Below are 25634 nucleotides of genomic sequence, written 5' to 3'. Positions count from 1 at the left end.
TTTCTAAGATATGACTTTGAGACACAGAAATTCTAAGTGAATGCAGAACAATTTCAGCAGAGGTTTGACACTTGTAAAAATGTTGTGAGTCTTTCGTTCAGCGTTCTTGCATTACCAAAACTCTAAGTCTTCACTCCTTTATATAGAGGTGTGAAAGAGACGTTGTGAAATTGCCAGCACACCAAAGAGTCGTTGTTGAAGCTTGATCTTTCACCAATGATATTTTGCCTGATTTGGTTGTTGTCCTATGAAGAACAAATTTGAAATCCATTCCTTATCCAAAGGAACATCTTTGCAGGCGAAGCCGTATTCTGAAGCTGTTTTCTTGTCTTATAGCGTGGACACAAAACAGAGTAGTGGAGAACGTGGTTGTACAATTCGTACAAAGTACAATGTCAACGCTTTCGTCCAAATTGCAAGCACATGCCTTCAAACACCTTTGTAATGACCGTTGCAATGTTCCACTAATTTTCTGTTGTGTTTTCGAATCCAATAGACAGCTTTTGCAATGTAGATTCTTCAATCTTTGAATCTTCTGCAAATCCAGTTGATCTTCAGCTTCTGGTGAAATGACTTCTGATGAGGCAGCTTCTGATGATGCAGCTTCTGATGAAGCAGCTTCTGCAGCTTCTGATGGTGCAGCTTCTTCAGCTTCTGATGGTGCAGCTTCTGATGAAGCAGCTTCTGATGATGTGGCTTCTGGACCTCTTGTCTTCAGGAGCACTATTCTTCAGGAGCACTATTTCTTCAGGAGCAACTTGACTTCAGGAGCGCTTTTACTTTCAGGAGCGTATTGCCTTCAGAATCGTCTAAGCTTCATTTTCTTTTGCTCTTTATTTGCTCATTCAGAACCAATTAATGATGTAACTTTTTAACTGTGGTCCTGTACACTTGAACAAATATTAGCTAGTCCAATTTACAATTTTTAATACCTTGTTATCATCAAAACTCTTTAAGGTTCATTGTTAAACACATTTTGTTCCAACAATCTCCCCCTTTTTGATGATGACAAACAATAGTATTTAAAATTGGTCAATTGTTGTTAATCTAATTAACGAGTTGACTTTGGGGTTTCTGAGGTTTGTAAGCTCAGAGTCTGAGGTTTGTAAGCTCTAACTCCCCCTGAGTCTGATAGTTTTTAAGGTGAGGTTTGTAAGCTCCCCCTAAGTTCTATCCAGGTTAATTAAATTCATTTTTCGCACAATAATATCATAGCTTAAAAAAAATTGAAAGAATTGACTTATAGATAAGAAGAATGATTCAATTAATTTTATTTGAAATTTGATACTTCACCATTTTTGATACACCCTTTTAAAGGTAAAACAAAAAGATAGAAATTTTTCAAAATTTTCAAATATTATTAATGGGGCACAGAGCCTTTAAATACTATCACATATACTCCCCCTTTTGTCATTAGCAAAAAGACATAAACAAAAAGAAGAGATGAGAAAAACACAAGATTAAAGGTTCAGAGCATAATTCAAATAAATTTAAAGCATTTTAACCATCTTCAAAGATTAAACAAACAGTCATAGCAAGCATTATTATTAAAGCAAATAAAAACACACAAGGTATAATCAGTTAATGATATTCAGAAGCAAGAAGAATTCAGAAGCATCTAATATCAGAAGCATAAGACTAAGTCAGAAGCAGAAATGAACAAAGAATATCAAAAGCTTAAAAAAACAGAAAAATAAGCTAAAAGTGTGCAACTATGGATTTGGCTTATTTCTCTAGAATCTTCTTCAGAAGCTCTTGAACATCGGCATACTTCTGATCCATCTCTTTCATGTAGGTGTCTTCTCTGATTTTGGCTTCTTGCATATCAGCTTCCAATTTTGATATCTTCAGCTTCTGCTCTAGTAGCTCTGTTTCAAGCCTGTCATTTTCTTCTTTGAGCACCTTGTTCTCCTGAGCTAGAGCCAGGTTAGGTACATCAATCTTCTCCAGGATCTCAGAAGGAATAATCAGATGCAGCTCCTTAGGCAGGAATTCATCAGGTTCTTTGCCTCTGATACTGAGTGGATTCTTCACCCAAGTACCAAGAATTTCTACATCTCCAGCATTCTCTTCAATTCCATTCAACCAATCTTCCAACTTCTGCTTGGCTTGCTCTTGAGCCTCAATGCAGGAATCATGCAAAGCTGAAATCAGGTTGACGACCCTTTCTTTTATCCTTCTCCATTGCTTCTGATAGCTAACTTGATGACCCAAGTCATTTCTTCCTGCTATCAGTCTGAGAACTTCAGAAGCAATATCTTCCCACACATCTTTTAGTACTTGAGAATCCAGGAAAATGGTGGGAGGTGAAGGTTGTTTAGAGGGTTTTGGAGGGGCTAGGGGAACAATTGGTAGGTTTGATGATGATTGGTCATTTGTAGTTGATGATTGGCTGGTTGATGGTTGGTCAGGAGTGGGGTCAACTACCATATCAGAGGCATGATCATATTGATCATCCTCAGAGTCTGTGTCCATATCACATACACCAGTATGATGGGTGATCTTGATAACTTGTACTGGTGAAGGAGTTATGAAAGCAGAGGTTAGCTCAGGAACAATGTGTTCAGGAGCGGCAGTTTCAGGTGCAGGTTCAGGAATGGGTTGAGTAACTGGTTGTTCAGGAACAATATGTTCAGGAACTGTCTTTTGAGGAATTGGTTGTTCAGGAACAGATGGTTCAGGAACAATTGGTTGTTGTTGTGGGGGTGATGAAGTTGTAGGTGCAGATTGAGGGGGTGAAAAGGCTTTATCTGGTGAAGGTTTTTGTTGTGGGGGGTCTTCTGAAACAACTTTATCAGAAGCAGCTGCTTCTGGAGTTGTCTCAGAGGCTTTTTGTGAGGTTGAGTCAACATTTTCTGGTACAATCATGTTGAGGGGTTGAATGTTAAGAGGTTGAGGGTTAAGACGAAAGATATTATTAATGACTCTATCTCTCTGCACAGCCAATTCAGTCAACTTCTCATTGATTATATGACCAACTGGTTCATAAATGCTTGACTGAGATGGCTTTGTGTTGGTATTGGTTGATGTTGACTGGCGTTTTACTGGTTTTCTAACAAGTTGAGCTATGGGTATATCATCATCAGAATCTGAAGATGATGATGAGGATTTTGAAGAGGGTGAAGGAGAGTCACTGGGTATCTCATGTACTACAGGTTCTGAGTGTGTGAAAATATTACCTGTTGTAGAAGGTTCTGAACAATCAGCTGACTTTATTTGATCATCTTCAGCAATGTCAGAAATTTTGAGAAGTTGTGATGCTTCTGTCATTACCCTCTCTTGAAGTTCAGAAGCAATCTCCATAGCTTTTCCAATAGCTTCTGACACATTAGTAGCAACTTCAGTCTTCTTAGAAACATGAGGAAAGTCCTTGGTCCTCCTTAATGCTGGCTTCCTCTTCTTCTTTGGTACTGCAGGTTGATCAAGAGCAATACCAATACTCAGGACCACGCTAGAGTTGATGTCTTCAGCTACTTCTTCAATTGATGGCATTGCAGAACCACCAATGTTAAGCTTATCAGAAGTGACTTTAGACTTCTTAGCAGATTTTTCAACCTCTAGGTATTGCTCTGCAGTCATCTTCCTTTTTGACTTTCTGCCTCTGGCTCGTGGCAGAGCACCACCATACATTTCCTCTGGTACATCTTCCAATCTGATTCTCTCATTGGTTGCCTCAAAGTGTTCCTTGATATAGTACATCTGCACTTCAAGGGGATCCTTCTTGCAGATGGGTGGAAAGTCATTCATAAGATCAGACTTAACAAGTGATTCACTCAAATCTGTATGGAGCTTGGTGACAACAGGGATCAACTTCATATTCTTGAGGGTTTGTGCATTTATGAACTTTCCAGTTTTAGTATCAAGCAGCTCATCTGTGAAGGCTTCAGCACTGCTTAGCTTGTCCAAGACTCCTCCTTGATAGAATATTTCTGACAAGAGTCTTCCATAAGGTACCCAGGTTCTATTCTGCAGCTGACTCTGTTTCAGACACTCTATCAAGTATTTGAACATATATTTTGGCACATTCACTTTCTCCTTCTTAATGAAGTGCTGGAGAAAGACCTTCTGTGCCAAATTGGGTTTCTCACTTCCACCACATGGAAGTAAGTCCTCATTCTGAATCTTCAGAAGCAGCTTCTTATCCATGCTTAGATCAGCATACTTTCCTGCTTGCGTTGAGTTGTACAGGGCCAAGTTTACTTTCTCTTTCCAGAAGCGTTCTTCAGTTGTACTTGAGAGATCAATTCCAGAGTATTTTCCAGAGGCCTCTCTACGGAGTACAGCTTCTATCTGCCATTCTGCAATTCTTACTGGAATACCACAAATACTTGACCTGATTTCAATACCTGTAAATGGCTCAAGTCCCATTACTTCTCTGGTCTTCCCTTCCAGTTCGGGATAAATCAACACCATTTGACTTTCTTCAGTTATAGACGCAGCTTTGTCATAAACCTTAACTCTCACCCAGAAGTGTCTGACCAATGCTTCGTATGTTGGTCCATTCAACATCTTGAAGTAATGCATAAGTTCCTGCTTTTCATAGTAGCTTCTGATCCAACACTCATGGAAGGCGAGTGATTCAAAATCCACCGGATTTTCTATTTGAACCTGTAGTTCCCATTCTTCCAATTTCATGCTTCTTCCTTTGTAGTCATATTCAGGGACCATCCGTGAAGTAGATACTGAAACTTCTTGTTGCGAGCTTGATGATGCCATTTGATGATGATTGAAGAAGATTTAGAGAATTTAGGGTTCTAAGGTTTTTGCGCTTACTTCGCAAGAGGTTTGAGAGCAAAATGTGTTTGTTGTGAGTGAGTAGTGTGTGAATTGAAAAAGTGTTTAAGAGTAAAAACGTTTGCAATTCAAAAGAGACAAACAAACATAACATTAATGACAAAATTGGGGGCGCGTGAAAAGTACTTTCAAAGCTATAAAATCATCATTGCCCTTTTAGTTATACACCAACACATACAGGCCACGTAAGAAGTTCACAGAGTAACTACCAAGTTAGTGGGCCAGAAGTTACTTTTAAAAAGTAACTCCCAACGTTTCCACTAATTCAACTATTCAGAAGCAATAAATCCAGCTTCTGGACTTCAGATGCTGACGTCATCATCAGAAGCGAGTTTTCCTCAGAACGTCAATAAAGAGCTTCTGATGGACTACTGCTTCTGAACTAACTTCAGAACCTAAAATCCTATTCAGGAGCAAGCAAACTCTAATCAGACACGTAGTGCATGTTCAAATTTTTCTTTATAAAATCAAATCTTTCAACAGTTAAAGGCTTAGTAAATATATCAGCCCATTGATTTTCAGTATCAATGAATTGTATATCTAAAATTCTTTTTTGAACATAATCTCTGATAAAATGGTGTTTGATTTCAATGTGCTTGGCTCTTGAATGCAAAATTGGATTTTTAGACAAACAAATAGCAGCAGTATTATCACAATAAATGGGAATACTGTTAGCAATTATCTTATAGTCTTCCAACTGATGTTTCATCCAAAGTAGTTGTGTACAACAACTTGCAGCTGAAATGTATTCTGCTTCTGCTGTAGACATAGCAATAGTTGTTTGTCTTTTGCTCGCCCAGGATATAAGATTATCACCCCATAAATTGACAATTGCCACTGGTTGACTTTCTTTCAATCCTATCACCAGCATAATCAGCATCACAGAATCCAATTAGCTTATAATCTAAGGATTTCCTATAAAGGAGTCCAAGATTAGTTGTTCCTTTCAAATACCTGAATATTCTCTTGACAGCAGTCATATGAGATTCTCTAGGATCTGATTGGAATCTTGCACACAAGCATACACTGAATAAAATATCTGGCCTAGATGCAGTGAGGTATAACAAAGAACCAATCATACCTCTATACAGCTTCTGATCTACTTTAGCTCCCTCATCTTCTTTGCTTAAGGTGCACGTAGGGTGCATTGGAGTGTTCATCACTTTACAATCTTCAAGCTTGAACTTCTTCAGAAGCTCCTTTGTGTACTTTGATTGATGAACATAGACTCCATCTTTGCATTGATTAATTTGAATGCCTAGGAAGAACTTCAGCTCTCCCATCATGCTCATTTCAAATTCATCCTGCATTAACTCAGAAAATTCCTTGCAAAGAGATGCATTAGTAGAACCAAATATTATATCATCAACATATATTTGCACAACAAGAATATCTTTCCCAAGGGTCCTTCTGAAGAGTGTTGTATCAACCTGTCCTCTTTTAAAATCATTCTTGATTAAGAAATTACTTAGTCTATCATACCAAGCTCTGGGAGCTTGTTTCAAGCCATATAGTGATTTCTTCAGTTTAAAAACATGGTCAGGATATTTAATATCCTCAAATCCAGGAGGTTGCTTGACATACACTTCTTCTTCTATGACACCATTGAGAAATGCACTCTTGACATCCATCTGATATAATATTATGCCATGATTAACTGCATAGGAAAGAAGTAACCTGATTGCTTCCAATCTTGCAACTGGAGCAAACGTTTCAGTGTAATCAATGCCTTCTTGTTGACTATACCCTTGTGCAACAAGCCTGGCTTTGTTTCTTGTTACTTCACCTTGCTCATTCAGCTTATTTCTGAATACCCATTTTGTTCCAATAATGTTCTTGTGCTGAGGTTTGGGTACCAGATCCCACACATCATTTCTTTGAAATTGATTCAACTCTTCTTGCATAGCTAGGATCCATCCATCATCTGAAAGTGCTTCATCAACTGTTGTAGGTTCAATCATTGAGATTAGTCCAATCATTGACTCTTCTTGTCTGAAATGTGATCTTGTTCTTCTTGGACTATCTTTGTTTCCAATGATTAGCTCCTCAGGATGTGAAGACTTGTGTTTGAATGTGTTTCTGGGAGGATCTGCTTGATGTGAGCCATCTTGTGCTTCATCAGAAGCAGTTTCATCTTGCGCTTCTGATGTGGGTTCAGCTTCTGGACTATCTTCAGATTCAGCTATCTGATCAGGTTCTGGAGTAACTTCAGGGACCTGTATCTCTGCAAAACTTTCATCTTGCTTTGAAGTTTTATCTTCAAGCTCCTTGTCATCAAATCTAACGTGCATAGATTCTTCAACACATAGTGTCTCTGAATTATATACTCTGTATGCCTTTGACCTTTCAGAGTAGCCTAAAAAGATTCCTCTTTGGGCCTTGGCATCAAATTTCTTTAGGTAGAGCTTGTTGTTCAGAATGTAACATGTACATCCAAATTGATGAAAGTAAGAGATATTGGGTTTTCTTCCTTTAAAGAGTTCATATGCAGTTTTCTCCAAAATAGGTCTAATATAGATCCTGTTTTGAACATAACATGTTGTATTCACTGCTTCTGCCCAAAAATGTTTAGCCAAATTGTTTTCATGGATCATGGTTCTGGCCATTTCTTGTAAAGTTCTATTCTTTCTCTCTACAACCCCATTTTGTTGTGGAGTTCTATGAGAAGAGAATTCATGGATAATTCCATGTTTTTCACAAAAAGCTTCAAATGGCTCATTTTCAAATTCTCCACCATGATCACTTCTGATTTTCAAAATTTTTGACTCTTTTTCAGTTTGAATTTGTGTGCAGAAGTTACTGAATACCTCATATGCATCATCCTTACTTTTCAGGAATTTCACCCAAGTCCATCTGCTGTAATCATCAACAATGACTAATCCATATTTACTTCCATATAAGGATGCAGTACTCACTGGTCCAAATAAATCAATATGGAGTAATTCTAAAGGTCTTGAGGTTGAAACAATGTCTTTGGTTTTAAAAGATGATTTCACAATTTTCCCTCTCTGACATGCACCACAGAGTGCATCTGAATGATAGTCAATGTCTGGTAGCCCTTTCACAAGTTGTAACTTACTAAGCTTAGAGATTAACCTCCAGTTAGCATGTCCCAACCTTTTGTGCCACATCCATTTCTTATCATTCACTGATAGTAGGCAAATCACCTTCTGATCAGCCAGTTCAGAAAAATTGATTTTATTGACATTGTCAACTCTCTTTCCCTTGAACACAATGGATTTGTCTTCCTTGTTGATTATTGTACAGTTGGGTTTTTCAAAAAGCACATCATAACCATTATCACAAAATTGACTAATGCTCAAAAGGTTATGTTCAAGACCATCTACCAACCATACATTATTAATTGAGGTAGAGGAATTACCAATAGTTCCTGTACCTATGATCTTGCCTGTCTGGTTTCCTCCAAACTTCACATTTCCTCCCTCTTTCATTGTTAGGCTGAGGAACATGGACTTGTCTCCTGTCATGTGTCTTGAGCAACCGCTATCTAGGTACCATGATCTTTGCTCTGGCACTGCTCTTAGACATACCTGCATCATTGACATTTTTAGATTTAGGTACCCATTGTCCTATGGGTCCTGGAAGGTTAGTACTTAAGGCTTTACTCTTCACTTCTTGTACCTTGTGCTGTGAGTTGGGTTGCTTCTGATTAACCATCACCTTAGGTTTTGGTACTTCAGAAGCAGTAACTGACATCTTCTGAAATTTAGACTTCAGAACCCCAGATTTTGGTTTCACCAGACTCTGAGGAATAGGTTCTGATCTTTTCAGGATCCTAACCTTTGAAATCTTGGAATCAGATTTGATCATAGCCTTTGACTTAGAGTTCTTTGGCTTTGAAGTAATCTTAGCCTTAGAACTAGAAGCTTCAGGTTCTGATTGAACAACAGTTTCCAACTCAGCCCCTTCTGGTACAAAGAAGGTTTTCAGACCTTCATTGATGCATTCACAACAAGATTTTAGGTTGGTTTTCTCAAGTTTCACTTCTGGAAAACCAATTCCTCTGCCATTGTTCTTGTAAATGCTATAAATCATAGAAGCTACTCTGCTTCTGTCAATGCCAGATATAATAAAATCTTCAAAAGCAATTTCATGGTTACTTAAAGGTTTTTCATTACACTTTTCTTGTAGCTTCTGACATAAGAACCTGAGCTGATCTTCATATGTTTTACACATGAAGTCAAAGCCCCTAAGTCCTTGTTCAGAAGCTTTCAGATCCAATAGAGTTGATTTTTGCTGTTGTACCAAATCAGCATATTTTTCTTTTAAATCCTTCAACTCATTGGTTCTTACTTCCAAATGTGTAAGAAGTTCTTTAAGTGACTCAACAAGTTCATCTCTGGGAATTTTGGAATATACCTCGTTTTCATCTTCTGAGTCTGAATCTGATCCAGCTTCTGAAGTTGCTGTTGCTACCAACCCAACAACTACCTTTGCATCTTCATCAGCTTCCTCTTTATCAGATCGAGATTCACTACCCAAATCATCCCAGGTTGCCATTAAACTCTGCTTAATCTGCTTTTTGAATTTGCTTGGTTTGAATGTAGACCTCTTTGACTTGTCCTTTGACTTTTCTCTTTGAAGATCAGGGCATTCAGCAATGAAGTGTCCCGGCTTCTTACAGTTGAAGCATCCCTTCTGATCTTCTTTCCTTGAGCTTCTGGAGTTACCCCTTCTGGCGAGAAACTTTCTGTTCTTCTTGGCCAGATATTGAAGTCTGTTTGAGAGCATGGCCATTTCAGCAGCATCTGGTTCAGAATCTGAACTTGACTGTTCTTCCTCTTCAGATTCAACCACTTTGACAGCTTTTGATGACTTGCCTTTGGATGGAAGAGCTATTGATTTACTCTTCTTAGTAGACTCATGTTCATTAAGACTTAACTCATGAACTTTGAGAGAACTAACAAGATCTTCGACACTTAAAGTGTTTAAATCTTTAGCTTCCTCAATGGCAGTCACCTTTGGTCTCCATCTGGCAGGTAAGCTTCTGAGTATCTTGCTTACATGATCAGAAGCAACATAGCTCTTCTTTAGAATCTGTAGCCCAGAAACTAAGGTTTGAAACCTTGAGTACATCTCCTCAATAGTTTCATCATCCTTCATCTTGAATAACTCATACTGATGTACAAGCAGGAGAGCCTTTGCTTCTTTGACCTTCTTGCTCCCTTCATAGTTTGAACAGAGAGAAGCAAACATAGCTTTAGCAGTGGATTTGTCACTCATCTTCATGTATTCTGCTTTGGGTATGGCAGTGACAAGGGCTCCTCTGATGATATGATGCTTCTTGTAGAGTTTCCTCAGTTCTGGAGTATGTTTCTTTCTATCCACAGCAGCTCCTTCTTCATCAAGGACTAAATCACCAACACCATCTTCCATAATATCCCATAATTCTTCATCTAGGCTCATGATGTAACTGTAAAAGTTGGTCTTCCACCAAGAGAACTCTTCAGCATCTCCATTGAACTTTGGAACTTTTCCAACACTGGATTTCTTACTATCACTATAATCATGTGAGACATTTTTATAGCTAGTATCTCCAGAACCAGTAGGAGGAGGAATAGACATGTTTTTCTCAGATCTTTGACTGTTGCACGGTTAAGTGTTACACAACAGACCAAGGCTCTAGATACCAATTGAAGGTGAGAAAAACACAAGAAGGGGGGTTGAATTGTGTTTTGAAAAATTCTTCGTTTCTCCTAAAACCTGAACACACTGATCAGAAGCTAAGTGAGACAGCTTCTGAAGTGATGATCAGAATCTAAATGCAGCGGAATAAAACAGAGAGAGAGAAGAAGAACGACACAAAACAATTATACTGGTTCCTTCCACAATCCGGAAGTAGTCCAGTCCCCCTTGCACTTCCAAGGAGATTTCACTAAGAGTAATATCTGATTACAATTGCTCAAGCACACAAGCAAGAGACTTCCTTTGCTCAAGCACACAAGCTAGAGACTTCCTTTGCTCAAGAACACAATCAAGAGACTTCCTGCTCAAGCACAACTGCAAGAGACTTCCTAACTAAACAAAATTACACAGAAAATTGTTTAAGGTTGAACACTTGATATACAATCAGAGGTGCTCACAATATAAATCAGATACAGACTCAATGGACTTAAGAATTTCTAAGATATGACTTTGAGACACAGAAATTCTAAGTGAATGCAGAACAATTTCAGCAGAGGTTTGGCACTTGTAAAAATGTTGTGAGTCTTTCGTTCAGCGTTCTTGCATTACCAAAACTCTAAGTCTTCACTCCTTTATATAGAGGTGTGAAAGAGACGTTGTGAAATTGCCAGCACACCAAAGAGTCGTTGTTGAAGCTTGATCTTTCACCAATGATATTTTGCCTGATTTGGTTGTTGTCCTATGAAGAACAAATTTGAAATCCATTCCTTATCCAAAGGAACATCTTTGCAGGCGAAGCCGTATTCTGAAGCTGTTTTCTTGTCTTGTAGCGTGGACACAAAACAGAGTAGTGGAGAACGTGGTTGTACAAGTCGTACAAAGTACAATGTCAACGCTTTCGTCCAAATTGCAAGCACATGCCTTCAAACACCTTTGTAATGACCGTTGCAATGTTCCACTAATTTTCTGCTGTGTTTTCGAATCCAATAGACAGCTTTTGCAATGTAGATTCTTCAATCTTTGAATCTTCTGCAAATCCAGTTGATCTTCAGCTTCTGGTGAAATGACTTCTGATGAGGCAGCTTCTGATGATGCAGCTTCTGATGAAGCAGCTTCTGCAGCTTCTGATGGTGCAGCTTCTTCAGCTTATGATGGTGCAACTTCTGATGAAGCAGCTTCTGATGATGTGGCTTCTGGACCTCTTGTCTTCAGGAGCACTATTCTTCAGGAGCACTATTTCTTCAGGAGCAGCTTGACTTCAGGAGCGCTTTTACTTTCAGGAGCGTATTGCCTTCAGAATCGTCTAAGCTTCATTTTCTTTTGCTCTTTATTTGCTCATTCAGAACCAATTAATGATGTAACTTTTTAATTGTGGTCCTGTACACTTGAATAAATATTAGCTAGTCCAATTTACAATTTTTAATACCTTGTTATCATCAAAACTCTTTAAGGTTCATTGTTAAACACATTTTGTTCCAACAACCATCACTTGTGACCTTTGGGCATTAGTCTCATCCTATTGGGTGTGTTTAGGACTTTCTTTCTGGTAATTCATTTCATAAAAGGATTAACTAATTCTTCATTAGAACGTGCACGATATACTTTAACCGTTCCTTTTAGAGCTCTCTAATTATTCTGTTTTCGTGCCTTAATTATCGTCTCTCACCATTGTGGTAACGATTCTCAATTTTGTAATAGTTGCAGACTATCACAATAAATGAACACTTCGGACAACAGTTTCACCCACCAAGGGTTCTCAGCTAACAAGTATCATATCAACTTGCTTCTTCACTAGTTTTCTCTAGTGTTCTCATCCCAGATACATTCCATAGTGGACTGAGTCAATATCATTTGTTTCAACAAACAAATGCTCAATGTGCAGTCACTGGTCGCTTTAAGACTCATCTGAAGGATGTTCTATTTTGTATTTTGTACCATTCAAGTACAATAGGCTACTCCTAATAATGTAATCCTAGAGTCATAGTTTTCTTAAGGCACCTCATGACTCTTTGAATAGCATGGCAATGCTTCTCATCCGTATACTAGTAAACTTGCACAAGAGTTTCACGACATTAGCAATGTCGGTTCTAATACATTCAGTGGCTTACCTAAGGATTTCCAATGATGCTCGCATATTCTTTTTGTTTAACTCCATCTGAAGTGTTCTTACACTTGGATCATAATATATGCTTGCAAGTATTCGCTCAAATAATAACATTTCCTTAAGATCTTCTCAACTTTGTGAGTTTCATCAAAAAAGTTCTCTTTTTGATCTTGTAATCTTGAAACCAAGAATTACTTCAACTTTGTCTAGGTCTTCCTTCTCAATGTTGTTTGATAAACAATGATTTCACATAATTCATAACATGAATCTTTAAGTCAAATATGAGCAAGTCGTCTTCATAGAGACATATAATCGTGCAAATATTATTTGTCACTTTCATTCACTTTATACTCATTCGATAGCATTAGAATGTCTAATTTTTCATGTCATTCCTTAAGAGTTTATTTTAGACCTCACAAAGAAATATCTAACTTACATACCTTGTTTTCTTGTTCATGAATCGATAAATTTTTCAGGTTGTTCCATATAGATTTCTTCTTCTAGCTCACCATAAAAAATGAAACTTTCACATCCAATTGGAGTACTATCGAGTTATGAACGACGGCTAAAGGGACTAGTACTCTTATGAATATGATTCTAGTGACTGGTGAATGAGTATCGAAGAAGTCCATATTTTTCTCTTTTTATAAAACCTTTGACTACAAGGAGAGTCTTGTATTCATCAACTGTACCATCAGGTTTTAGTTCCTTTTTCCCAAAATCCAAATGCAACTGATTGGTTTTGCAACCATGAGTCAAGTCAACTAAGTGTCATGTTCTGTTAGACTCTAGAAAATCCATTTCATCGTTTATTGCTTCTTGTCAAAATTCAGCATCCAATGAGGATGTAGCTTTTTTAAGGCTTAATGAATCGTCTTCCAATGTATAAACCAAGTTCATACTCTTTAGCAATTCTAGCTATCTTACCTCCTCGAGGTTCTATAACATCTCATACGATGTTTTCTTAACTATTTCTGATTACTGGAATGTGATCAGATTTAGTGCCTCTACTAGTTCTTAATTTTTAAAAGGGAATTTAATTTGCCCCCACTAATGTCGTGCTTCCACTGGTGCCCCCACTATTCTTTATTTAAAGGGATAAAGTGTCCTCTCGTTTAGACTTCTTTGTTCCTTTATACTCGCCACTTCTTTTACAAGCTAAAACAAACTTCGGTTTTCTACAGCAGAACCACTATATGAATTATCTATTATAAGCGTAAATCCAGTCTCTCTATTGCTTGACAACGAGCCTAGTTGATCATCACATTTCTATTTTCATACTTCTGTTTCTCTTTCGTAACAAAATATTTTGTAACAAAATAGACTTCAGGATCCGGCTTTGGAACAACATCAAGGTTAACCATATCTACGCATTCATAAAAAAAAAATTGTATCAACAAAAAACTCGTTATAGTGTAAACAAATACATTTAAATACAAACCAATGCATTAAAATAATAAATTGTGTTAAAAATACTCATTATATGCAGTAAACAAATGCATTAAATTTAAAATATGCTTAAAATGTAAAAAAAAGCATTATTGTTTAAAAAAAGTGTAGAAAAAGCACGACAATACTAACTAATGCATAATAAAATGACAAAAAACAAAAGCATTATTGTTTAAAAAAAGTGTAAAAAAAGCACGACAATACTAACTAATGCATAATAAAATGACAAAAAAGATAAAAAATTTATAAATGAAATAGGTTGTTAAAATTAAAATAAGCATTGTTAGTATATACACCATCCGGTCACTAATATAAGCAAAAGTTTGCATTTTAGATTCATTCATTAAATGATGTATATGATCTTTATTATAGTCCACATACATCATTTAATGAATGAATCTAAAATGTAATTTTTTGCTTATAATAGTGACCGGAGGGTGTACTTGTGTTATTGTAGGTAAACTGCGTTGATAACAATTTTGGTTGACTCCGGAGGTGTTGCACCCTAATTATAGACAATTTGCATTGATAACAATTCCCTGCTTCTTATAAATTTTCTTCCTAAATATTTGCTATTATTATTAGTTTACTCATATTGAAATATGTACATTACTTCATGAATTTTGTATCCCTAATTTCTATACAAAGTAATTATCTTAAAGCGTTATTTATTAAGTTGTTTTAATAAGTGATATCCTCTGTTTACTATTTTCTGCAGTTATATGCTGTTACTATCCTCTATATGCATGTGGTACCAGTCGTCACCAAGATCGTATCTCATGATGCAACAAAAACATCATAATCGTGGCCAATAATTGAATACAAAGTATTGGTCTTCGCCAATATTATACATGCAATCACCACATTCAACATCAAAATTTAGCATGTATATAAGTTCAACACATCAACAACCAATAGCATATTTATCATGTTATAATTCATTGACATAAACAACGACATAAAACACCGTTATCAAATTCACATACCAAAAATTAACATCAAAGTAGGAGCACAAAATATCACGTTTTGTGGAACCAATTATAGCATCATTACTTGTACTTCTTAAGGTACATAATCTGCAATTTTCACCATCAACTTGTCATATATATACGCATTGTAGGGTGCACAAAATTTTGATAGGGTGAATTTGTAGTTTGAAATGCATATTGTTATAGTATGCGCTAGTATAAACACACACATGGGAGAAAATAGATACAATGTTCTATTGAATTTAATAAATATGACAAGATATAATGCAGTAATAAAGGTGGTTGAGTGAAGATTGAAGATATATGTTCTATTGTTTATAATGAAAACACAATAAAATTGCCCAAAAAGCGCAAGGTTTAGAACAATATATGAAATTTGAGTGCACAATAGAAAATAACTGCTAAATAACTGCACTCTTTTATATATAATACCTGGAGTACGGCATGTATATATCGGAGGTGTAAAAAAAAAATCGGAGGTGTAAAAAAATAATCGAAATTTGTTCATCCAGAATAGGTACCTACCAGAGGTGCAAATATGGAAAGTTAAAATGAACTACTGGATTGTATGTACGGGAGTCTCCGATATTTAAGTGTAAAGGTTAATTTCGTGTTTTTAGGGGGTCTAAAGAGATATTGAGGGCCTAAAGAGCAAAATCTTCCTAAGTGATGCTTTACATGTTGTTTGTTTTATAAGGCCCAAATTCTTTACGTGAGATAATAAACCCTAATTTCACTCTCCCCTTTCATATAAAAACAGAAACAAACAGCCGCGCCTCCCTCACACTGCAAAGTTTTTCTCTTTTCTCCATCGATTCTTCTCCCTTCTATCTCTCCATCACTATTTTTTGTATGTCCATTCAAAGAGACAATCTCTATTTCTATCAATCAGAAGCTTCATCTTAAGTTTAAGTTTCATCCTGGGTTTCATTTCTGTGTATTTTTTGTCAGTTTCATCTTAATACAGAAACACACTGCAACGTTTTTTGAGGACTTGAAAGATCCGAACAACATACTCAATACAGATTAACCTTTCCATTCTTGTCATGGCTGCATCACCATTCTCATCATCCATCACGAATGATGGATACGAATACGACGTGTTCCTCAGCTTTAGGGGCCCTGATACACGTCTTGATTTTACTGGAAACATTTGGAATGCTCTACATAACAGGGGAATCCGCACCTTCAGAGACGACTTGGAGATTTACAAAGGGAACAATATCGAGAAATCACTTTACGAAGCTATTGAAAAATCAAAGGCAGCCATCATTGTTCTCTCTCCAAGTTATGCAACTTCATCCTTTTGTTTAGACGAACTTTGTCATATCCTTAAATGCATAAAGGGAAGAGGTCGATTTGTTTGGCCTATCTTTTATGAAATTGACCCTTCAAATGTGAGATGGTTGGAAGAGAGTTATGGAGAAGCAATGGCTAAACATAAAGCGAGCAATTTTTATTGCGAAGATAAGTTGCAAGAATGGAAGAATGCTTTGAATCAATTGGCTAATTTGTCTGGTACCGTTTACAAATGGAAGACAGGGTATGTATGGTCTTATAATTTTTTTTTCTTTTCAACATGCACTCATGCAAGCCATGTGAAACAGTCTGATTGAGATCCGATGGTCCAACTTCAAGTCGATAATTTTGTCTTGTTAGAAAATAAAAATATGCTATTTTTTTAGAACCGTCTGATCTTGATCAGATGCTCACAGATCATCTAATTGCATGAGTGCACTCACTCCGAATTTGTGTCTAAATGGTATTTCTGTAATAAAAAAGTGTTAAAAACGTTCTCTAGGATGACTTCATTTCTAATATTGGGCAGGCATGGATATGAATACATGTTTATTAATAAGATTGTTAGAGACGTCTCAAGAGTGATCCAACCTTTTTCCTTATCAATTCCTGATTTCCTGGTTGGGTTGGAGGCCCAAAAACAAGATGTATTATCGCTTTTGAATGTTGAGTCTAATGATGAAGTCTATATGGTCGGAATCCACGGAATCGGTGGAATAGGGAAAACAACTCTTGCTCTTGCAGTTTATAATTCAATTGTCAATCAATTTGATGGTTCGTGTTATCTTGAAGATGTAAGAGGAAATCCAGGGAAACAGGGGTTGATGCATCTCCAAAATATCCTTCTTACAAAAATATTTGGAGAAAATAAAATTGCGGTAACAAGTGCTAACGAGGGAATTAAAGAACTTCAAGTTAGGCTCAAACAAAAGAAGGTTCTTTTACTTCTTGACAATGTTGACAAGTTGGATCAATTGCACGCTATTGTTGGAGAACCCGGATGGTATGGTCCTGGAAGTAGAGTTATCATCACAACCCGTGACACACAAGTGCTACGAAGTCATGGGGTTGAAAGAACACATGAGGTGAAAATGTTGAACAAGGATGAAGCTTACGATTTTCTTAGATGGAAAACTTTTGAAACTAACGAAGTTAGTCCAATCTTTGAAGATGTTTTCAATCGTGCTTTAACCTATACTAGTGGCCTTCCATTAGCTATTGAAATAATAGGTTCTCACTTATTTTCAAAAACAATAGAAGAATGGAAATCTGCGCTAGATCGGTACGAAAAGATTCCTAAGCAAGAGATCTTTGAGATTCTTAAAGTGAGCTTCGATGCTTTGGTCCAAGATGATAAAGATGTTTTTCTCGACATAGCTTGTTTCTTCAAAGGATGTAATTTGGAAGGAGTCGAAAAATTACTTCATGCTCATTATGGTGACGAAAAGAAAGATCACATCAATGTGTTAATTGAAAAATCTCTCATAAATTTAAGCGAGTCTAATGTTTTGACATTACATGATCTGATAGAAGACATGGGAAAAGAAATTGTCAGACTAGAATCACCGGATCAGCCTGGAGAACGCAGTAGATTATGGTTTGATAAAGACATAGTTGAAGTTTTAGAAGAAAATACTGTGAGTAAAACTGATATGAATAATTGAACTTTTCATCTTTAACGTTGATTTAGACCTCTCCATTATTCATGTTACTAATGCTCATTTATGCTCATTTTGTTAACAGGGAACAAGTAAAATTGGAATCATGTGTTCAGTTTCCAAGAACGACATTGCAGTCAATTGGGATGGAGAGGCTTTTAAGAATATGACAAAGCTTAGAACACTTGCTATTCCAAGAGTTTCTTTTTCTGAAAGTCCAAAGCATCTTCCAAATAGTTTAAGAGTTCTGCACTTGTGGAAATATCCATCAGAAGAGTGTTTACCTGTTGATTTTTATCCGAAGCAACTCACAATATGCAAATTGAACCCAACATTTAGTCGTTCACAGGAAGTTTTTTTCAAGAAGGCAAGCGTGATGAATTATATACCCCCGTCGTATTTCGTAACAAAATGACATGGCTGTGTTCTTATAATTTTCCAATTAATAATGTCACATTAATTAAGATCACTTGCTCACTCATTTATTTGTTTTGTTTTGTTTTGCAGTACTTCAAGAATATGAGAAGGTTACAGTTTCACTATTGTTCTTCTTTGAGATCGATACCTGATATGTCAGGTCTCCAAAATTTAGAAGAACTTTCATGTTACCAATGTGATGATTTAATTACATTTGATGACTCCATTGAGATGCTGGGTAAACTTCAAATTTTGAATGTCCGATATTGTTCAAAGCTCCAAACTATTCAATCTCTCAAATTACCTTCATTGCAGGAACTCAATCTTAAAGATTTATATGGAATTGAGAGTCTTTCTCCTTTGTTGGATGAATCATTGGATAAGCTTAAATTTTTGAATGTCTACAATTGTGGAAAGATAAAAACTATTCCATCTCTCAAATTACCTTCATTGGAGGAACTCAATCTTAAAGGTTTAGATGGAATTGAGAGTCTTTCTCCTATGTTGGATGAATCATTGGATAAGCTTAAATTTTTGGATGTCTACAATTGTCCAAATATAAAAACTATTCCATCTCTCAAATTACCTTCATTGGAAACACTCGTACTTTCAAAATTATCTAGTATTGAGAGTCTTTCTCCCATGTTAGATGAGTCATTGGATAAGCTTAAAATTTTGAAGGTCGTTAAATGTGCAAAGCTCCAAACTATTCCATCTCTCAAATTAGCTTCATTGGAAACACTCGACCTTTCAAAATTATCTAGTATTGAGAGTCTTTCTCCCATGTTAGATGAGTCATTGGATAAGCTTAAAATTTTGAAGGTCGTTAAATGTGCAAAGCTCCAAACTATTCCATCTCTCAAATTACCTTCATTGGAAGAACTCAATCTTTCAGTTTTACATAGTGTTAAGAGTCTTTCTCCCATGTTGGATGAGTCATTGGATAAACTTAAAATTTTGAAGGTCTACCGGTGTTCTGATCTCATATATATTCCACCTCTCAAATTACCTTCATTGGAAGAACTCGATCTTTTAGTCTTACAAAGTATCAAGAGTCTTTCTCCCATGTTGGATGAGTCATTGGATAAGCTTAAATTTTTGGATGTCTTCTCTTGTCCAAATATAAAAACTATTCCATCTCTCAAATTACCTTCATTGGAAAATCTCGAACTTTCGTATTTAGATAGTATTGAGAGTCTTTCTCCTATGTTAGATGAGTCATTGGATAAGCTTAAATTTTTGCATGTCTACAAGTGTGAACGTCTCAAATATATTCCATCTCTCAAATTACCTTTATTGGAAGAACTGCATCTTTCAATTTTAGATAGTATTGAGAGTTTTTCTCCTATGTTGGATGAATCATTGGATAAGCTTAAATTTTTGGATTTCTACAAGTGTGAACGTCTCAAATATATTCCACCTCTCAAATTAGCTTCATTGGAAAAACTCACTCTTAACCGTTTATCTACTATTGAGAGTCTTTCTCCCATGTTGGATGAGTCATTGGATAAACTTCAAAGATTGACGGTCATTGGTTGTAGTTGTCTCAAATATATTCCACATCTCAAACTACCTTCATTGGAAAAACTCAAACTTTCGCATTTAGATAGTATTGAGAGTCTTTCTCCCATGGTGGATGAGTCATTGGATAAGCTTAAATTTTTGGATGTCAACAGTTGTCCAAATATAAAAACTATTCCATCTCTCAAATTACCTTCATTGGAAAAACTCAAACTTGAAAGTTTAGATAGTATTGAGAGTCTTTCTCCTATGTTGGATGAGTCATTGGATAAGCTTAAATTTTTGCATGTCTACCGGTGTGAACGTCTCAAATATATTCCACCTCTCAAATTACCTTTATTGGAAGAACTGCATCTTTTATGGTTATCTACTATTGAGAGTCTTTCTCCTATGTTGGATGAATCATTGGATAAGCTTAAATTTTTGGATGTCTACCAGTGTGAACGTCTCAAATATATTCCACCTCTCAAATTAGCTTCATTGGAAAAACTCACTCTTAACAGTTTATCTACTATTGAGAGTCTTTCTCCCATGTTGGATGAGTCATTGGATATTCCACCTGTCATGTTGCCTTCATTGGAAGAACTCGATCTTTCATATTGTGAATACCTCGAGAGTTTTCCACCTATGATGAGTGGGTCAATGGCGAAACTAAGAATATTGAGACTTAAAGGTTGTAAAAAGCTCAGGAATATTCCAGCTATCAACGTGGATTCCTTAGATGTATTCGATCATTCAGGATGTGAGAGTCTCGATCATTCAGGATGTGAGAGTCTCGAGTTTTCCACCTCTGACTGATGGAAGATATTAATGCAGTTTACTCCATTTCATTCTCTCAAGAGCACTCCCATTACTAGGTAGCTCTTTGAAAAGATAATTATGAACCTTTCTTTTTTTTCTTTTCCAAGACTTGTCTATGGTTTTCTTTTTGATTGTTATTAATATTAAACTGAGCCTTTTCTAAGCCTTAACTAATTCTTTCTAGCTGTCGCCTCTCTGCAGAAGAAGTGTAAACATGTTGAGGTTTGTGTCGGACTGGATCTGAAAAAGGTTGGATTCTACTGTAGATATACTATGTCTTACAGGTCTCTTTTACTGTCAATTAGATCGTATGCATTTTTTAAAATGTTTAAATGTTGATTTTATGTATTTGGCGTCAATCATGATTTTGATCCTCCTATTTTTATATCCATGATTTTAATCATCTAACTTTTAAAATGAATGACTTTGTTTCTACTTATGCATTTTGAAGTTGAATTTTGATGATATGATAACTGAGATGTTGATCTGACCCATTATTACCCATCAATTTCAAGGATCCACAAACCAACCTTTCAGAAAAGTACGAACCCTGATTTAACCCAACTAATTTCCTATTTTAATAGGAAAAAAAATTATTTTTGAATTTTTTGTAGAAAATGTAATTTTTTTTCATTATTTTTTTTTTAATACAGGTTCAAGACCATTGCTGATTTGTTTAGTGATATGAGTTGTGCAATTAGATTGTTGCATTGCATAAAAAGTCTCAAACTCGTCAAAATATTTGCAACAGGTAATTGTTTTGTTTTCAAATTCCCTCAAATTTAATTAATTTATTCATGGGTACTAACCATTTTATGGTCTTTATCTAATTAAAATAATATTTAATTTTGTATCTCTATGAAGTACTGACACACACAATAGTGACATATCGACACCGGAAATTATTTGAAAAATAAGTGACAGTGTCGGACATTGAGCACTCCTTCTATCACAAGTGTTGGTTCTAGAGTGGTCTCTGTGTGTGTGTGTGTGTGTGTGTGTGTGTGTGTGTGAGACATTGAACACACCTTCAATCATAAGTATTGGTGCTAAAGTTGTGTATGTGTGCGCGCTATACCGTAGTAGAATTTTAACAAACCACGATTTAGTACAAAGTGTTGTCAAATAGAGGGTAATGCTATAGCACTGTAGCTTAGCTAAATTTGATTGAACTGCTATTTTCTAAAGTTCACCATATGCAGTCAAAGTTTTGATTGTAGAGGATCCATTTCCTTTGTTTCATTGATTAAGGAAGTGACTGTAGTGTGTTTTATTTTCAGAAACTTGTCATATGCTCATCTAATGTAGATGAAGTATATACTTTCCAAAGGTATAGAAATTGAAAAGGTGGTTGTTGTTGATAACAAGAGCTTGTGCATGAAGCCGGATTTGAGAATCACCTTGGTATTTGACGTTGTAGAAGATCACTCCGAACAGTCTGCTGATTTGGCTCTTATACAATATTTTAATTACAGGCTGATTAATTTCTTTAATCTGCATCCCGAGGTAACATTTTTTGATTTAGGGGTGTAGCTATTCTTAATTGTATTTTCTGTATTTGAAGGATCCTATTAGATTTGGATTGTTATTTTAGATATTTCAGAAACTTAATTGGCAGTGTCTAAGTTATACATCTGACAATGTCCAATGTAATCATTGTAATACTGTCATTTATTGGTAACATAGTAAGGGGATTTCAGAATTCAAGATTACTACTGTGGTCGCATTTAGGTTTTCATTCTCTGAATAGTACTCTATGCTGTGATTTGGGATTCCATATGGTAGGTAGATGTATGTATGTTATAATTAGTTGAAAATGTATTAATGATAATAATAAGGTTTGTATGATATTTAGTTGAAAATCTATTGATGATAAATATATATATATATATATATATATATATATATATATATATATATATATATATATCTTAGCTTTCGAAAACTGCTTTTCTTTGGGTCTGGATCAGCTATATTTTTATTTTTGTTCTTAGAAGTATGTAAAAGAATTGATTTCATCACTTTAATTTTCATTTTAATTTTTTGTTTTTGCTTTTTATAAGGGGACTGATATTCCAGAGGCCAAACTCCCTTTAGCCAAAGACCTTATAACTTGATTTTCAAAGATGGAACTGTAAATTTGACAAAAGAATTTTCATCAAATTCCAATGAAATTGAACTGTCACTGAACAACTTACATCTGAGTCCATCTTTTAAAAGACACTTTTATCAGAAGAATGTTGCTAACGAGACTGATCAAGTTCAGAGCTTTTCATCATCTGAAAGCTCTCTGTCATCCCATGAATCTGAGAGCCTAGGTAACCAAGAAAGTGAGTGAATTGTGTGACAAGATCTCCCCTCCACATTCTGTTAGCCACGCTCCTGATTTGAAAATTGTCTCTTTTACAGATAATTTGCTGATACACACCTGCACAGTGAGCACCTGAGAGATTGTTGCTTTGTTCTGATGTTAATCTTCAGAAAATGAATGCACAAAAGTCTGCTCGACTTTACACTCACAGAAGGCAGTGATGATTTGGACAACAGAGTAGACATGTCTAAAGCTAGCAGAGGATGTTCTGAGAACTGCGAATCTTTTGGTTCTGTTTCCCTGACCCTTCCTCAAGAGGTATGCTGTCTTGTTTTGGTTTTAATTTTGGACTTATTCTTAAAATCATACCTCCATATTCACTTATTATTCTATTATGTACCTTCCGTCCTGGACAACTTGCAGAAAACACAAATTTTACTCCGTCATTTTAGTAGTTCATGTTAAATTCTAACTAATTAGTGGGGTACCCATCAATCATATATTCATGCATGAAAAAGTGGAACTTTGGAGATGGTTATAACTTTCAGATAATGCAGATACTGGGTGAGAAATGTGTGTTGCTTTACCGTGAATAGTTATATTGAAAATATTAATGTTTCTATTTATAACACATTTATAAAATCACAGTTTAGTTGATTTATTAGGGTGTTTAATAGGTTTATAAATGGAGCCATATGCCCTTTGAAACATCTGGTATTGGTAGTACATATTATTAGAGACTACCTCTAGTTACCGTTTTTTTTAGGTTGATGACAAGAAAGGGATTTACGAACTGCACTTAATTCATTTTGTATTTTCTTTCTTTCTATTCGTCTATGCTTACTCCATTCAATTTTTTTCTTTCTTTTTAGATTGATATATAATATCCCTTATTTTCACCCTTTTTTTTTTGTTGTTAATTGGTTTCTCAATGCAGGTAGAGGAGAACCTTACTCATTCTTTTGAGAAAACCAACGTAGAACAAACTAGTCTGGATGTGTTGGATAACAATCCTTCATCAATGATGGAACTGGTTAATGTGATTGACTCTATATTTGTCTCCGTCAAAAGAACTTCAATCACAAAAGAGGAACTCCTGCAAAAGATAATGATCAACTGTTTAGATTTTGTCGAGATTGAGATTTTGGAAAAGATTGTATCAGACTGGCTTTGCAAGAAGGTGGTTTCTTCTAGAGACACTATGCATGTACCATTGGGTCTCTCTCTTTTTTTCACTGATTAAACCTTTGTCTTCGTTCTTTTAGAGGATCAGTCTCTTTTAGGGACGTGAAAAGCATAGAATTCTGAATTTATGTTTGATATAATGGAATAGCAGATTTTAGCAATTTGATAGAAGAGCAAAACTTTTGACGACATTAGTTACCAACTAAGGAGATTCTCTAACTTTTGACTTTCACTCTATTTCTCTCTAAACTATCTTTCTTTCTCATCTAAATAATTTTGATAAAATCACTCTCATCTCTTCTATTTACACTAAAGTCACTGAAGTTACCAAGTTTCAAAGTTAGAGAATTGATCTCCTTAATTTGTGTTGTTTTGAACCAAAATCCTCTGACATTTTCTTCAAAGTAGTTATTTATTAATTTTCTTCATAAAGTTCTTATTCTTACAGTTTATAAAATCTGTAACATTTGCAGTGTTAAGAATGCGTTGGATTTAGACTCAGTTCGATCAAGGCTTCTCAGCAATGTGACCAAAAGAGATGAGTGAAAGGTTTTTGTTGAATGAGATAATGACTGTTAATTGTTCAGGTACTTTATTAGGGTGATTTGATTGAAAGGTTTTTTAGTAATATATCGTCCTTTTACCGTCATCATGCGGATGGAGAATCATACAACTACGATTTAGAAAGAAACTAGTGAGGATCTCCTCAAGCTCATGCAAATTCTAGCAACCCTAATCATTCACAAAATTGAATACTTTCAATCTGTTTATTTATAATGACAAAAGCTAACATTCCCCATTACAAACATACCAATATTATTTTTTTTACTAATATCATATTACTATGATTGGAACTTGACCCATAAGTAAAATCTCGAGTTAGTGTGTTTTGTTAATGCAAAAAAAAAAAAAAAAAAAAAACAATGAGACGAGAGACTTCTGATGATTATTTAGATTTTCCAGGTAGGTTATTGTTGATAACGTAGATGGATACTCCACCAATTACTTATGCCTACTATGTTATATTGTATTACAATGTCAGAAATACAAACAAACTGAACCATTTTTTTTAATATATCTATTGGTGTTCCCTAAAAAAAAAAAAAATCTAATGGTGTAGTGGATATATTAAACTCAACAAAATTTCCACCTTCAATTATGGAGTAATATATATATATATATATATATAATAGGGTTAATTAAGTTTTTAGTCTCTATAAATATTCACAGTTTTGTTTTTAGTCCCTACAAAATAAAATCACACTTTTTAGTCCCTATGACATTTTCCTTAATCATTTTAGGGACTAAAAATGCTGATGGAAAAATTTTATAGGGACTAAAAATTCTGTTGGAAAATTTTATAGGGACTAAAAATGTTGATGGAAATTTTATAGGGACTAAAAAGTGTGATTTTATTTTGTAGGGACTAAAAACAAAATTCTGAATATTTATAGGGACCA

The 25634-nt window shown here is 35.5% G+C and overlaps 2 pseudogenes across 2 annotated transcripts; both read left to right on the top strand.

The window, feature by feature from the left end:
• Positions 1-15620: 15620 nt before the first annotated feature.
• LOC146917764 (disease resistance protein Roq1-like) lies at positions 15621-21023 on the top strand (annotated as a pseudogene). The gene is made up of 4 exons (XR_015013476.1): positions 15621-16525; positions 16811-17918; positions 18025-20734; positions 20880-21023. The product of XR_015013476.1 is annotated as a disease resistance protein Roq1-like (transcript).
• A 452-nt stretch (positions 21024-21475) lies between these two features.
• On the top strand, positions 21476-24363 carry LOC146917763 (uncharacterized; annotated as a pseudogene). The gene is made up of 4 exons (XR_015016686.1): positions 21476-21496; positions 21867-22184; positions 22742-23307; positions 23927-24363. The product of XR_015016686.1 is annotated as an uncharacterized LOC146917763 (transcript).
• The last annotated feature ends 1271 nt before the right edge of the window (positions 24364-25634 follow it).

Source organism: Medicago sativa, chromosome 6, assembly GCF_051527215.1.
Source record: "Medicago sativa cultivar Bolivia chromosome 6, Bolivia_mono, whole genome shotgun sequence".
Taxonomy (NCBI): domain Eukaryota; kingdom Viridiplantae; phylum Streptophyta; class Magnoliopsida; order Fabales; family Fabaceae; genus Medicago; species Medicago sativa.
Note: the sequence above shows the minus strand (reverse complement) of the source record. Positions and strands in the feature narration are given on the sequence as shown.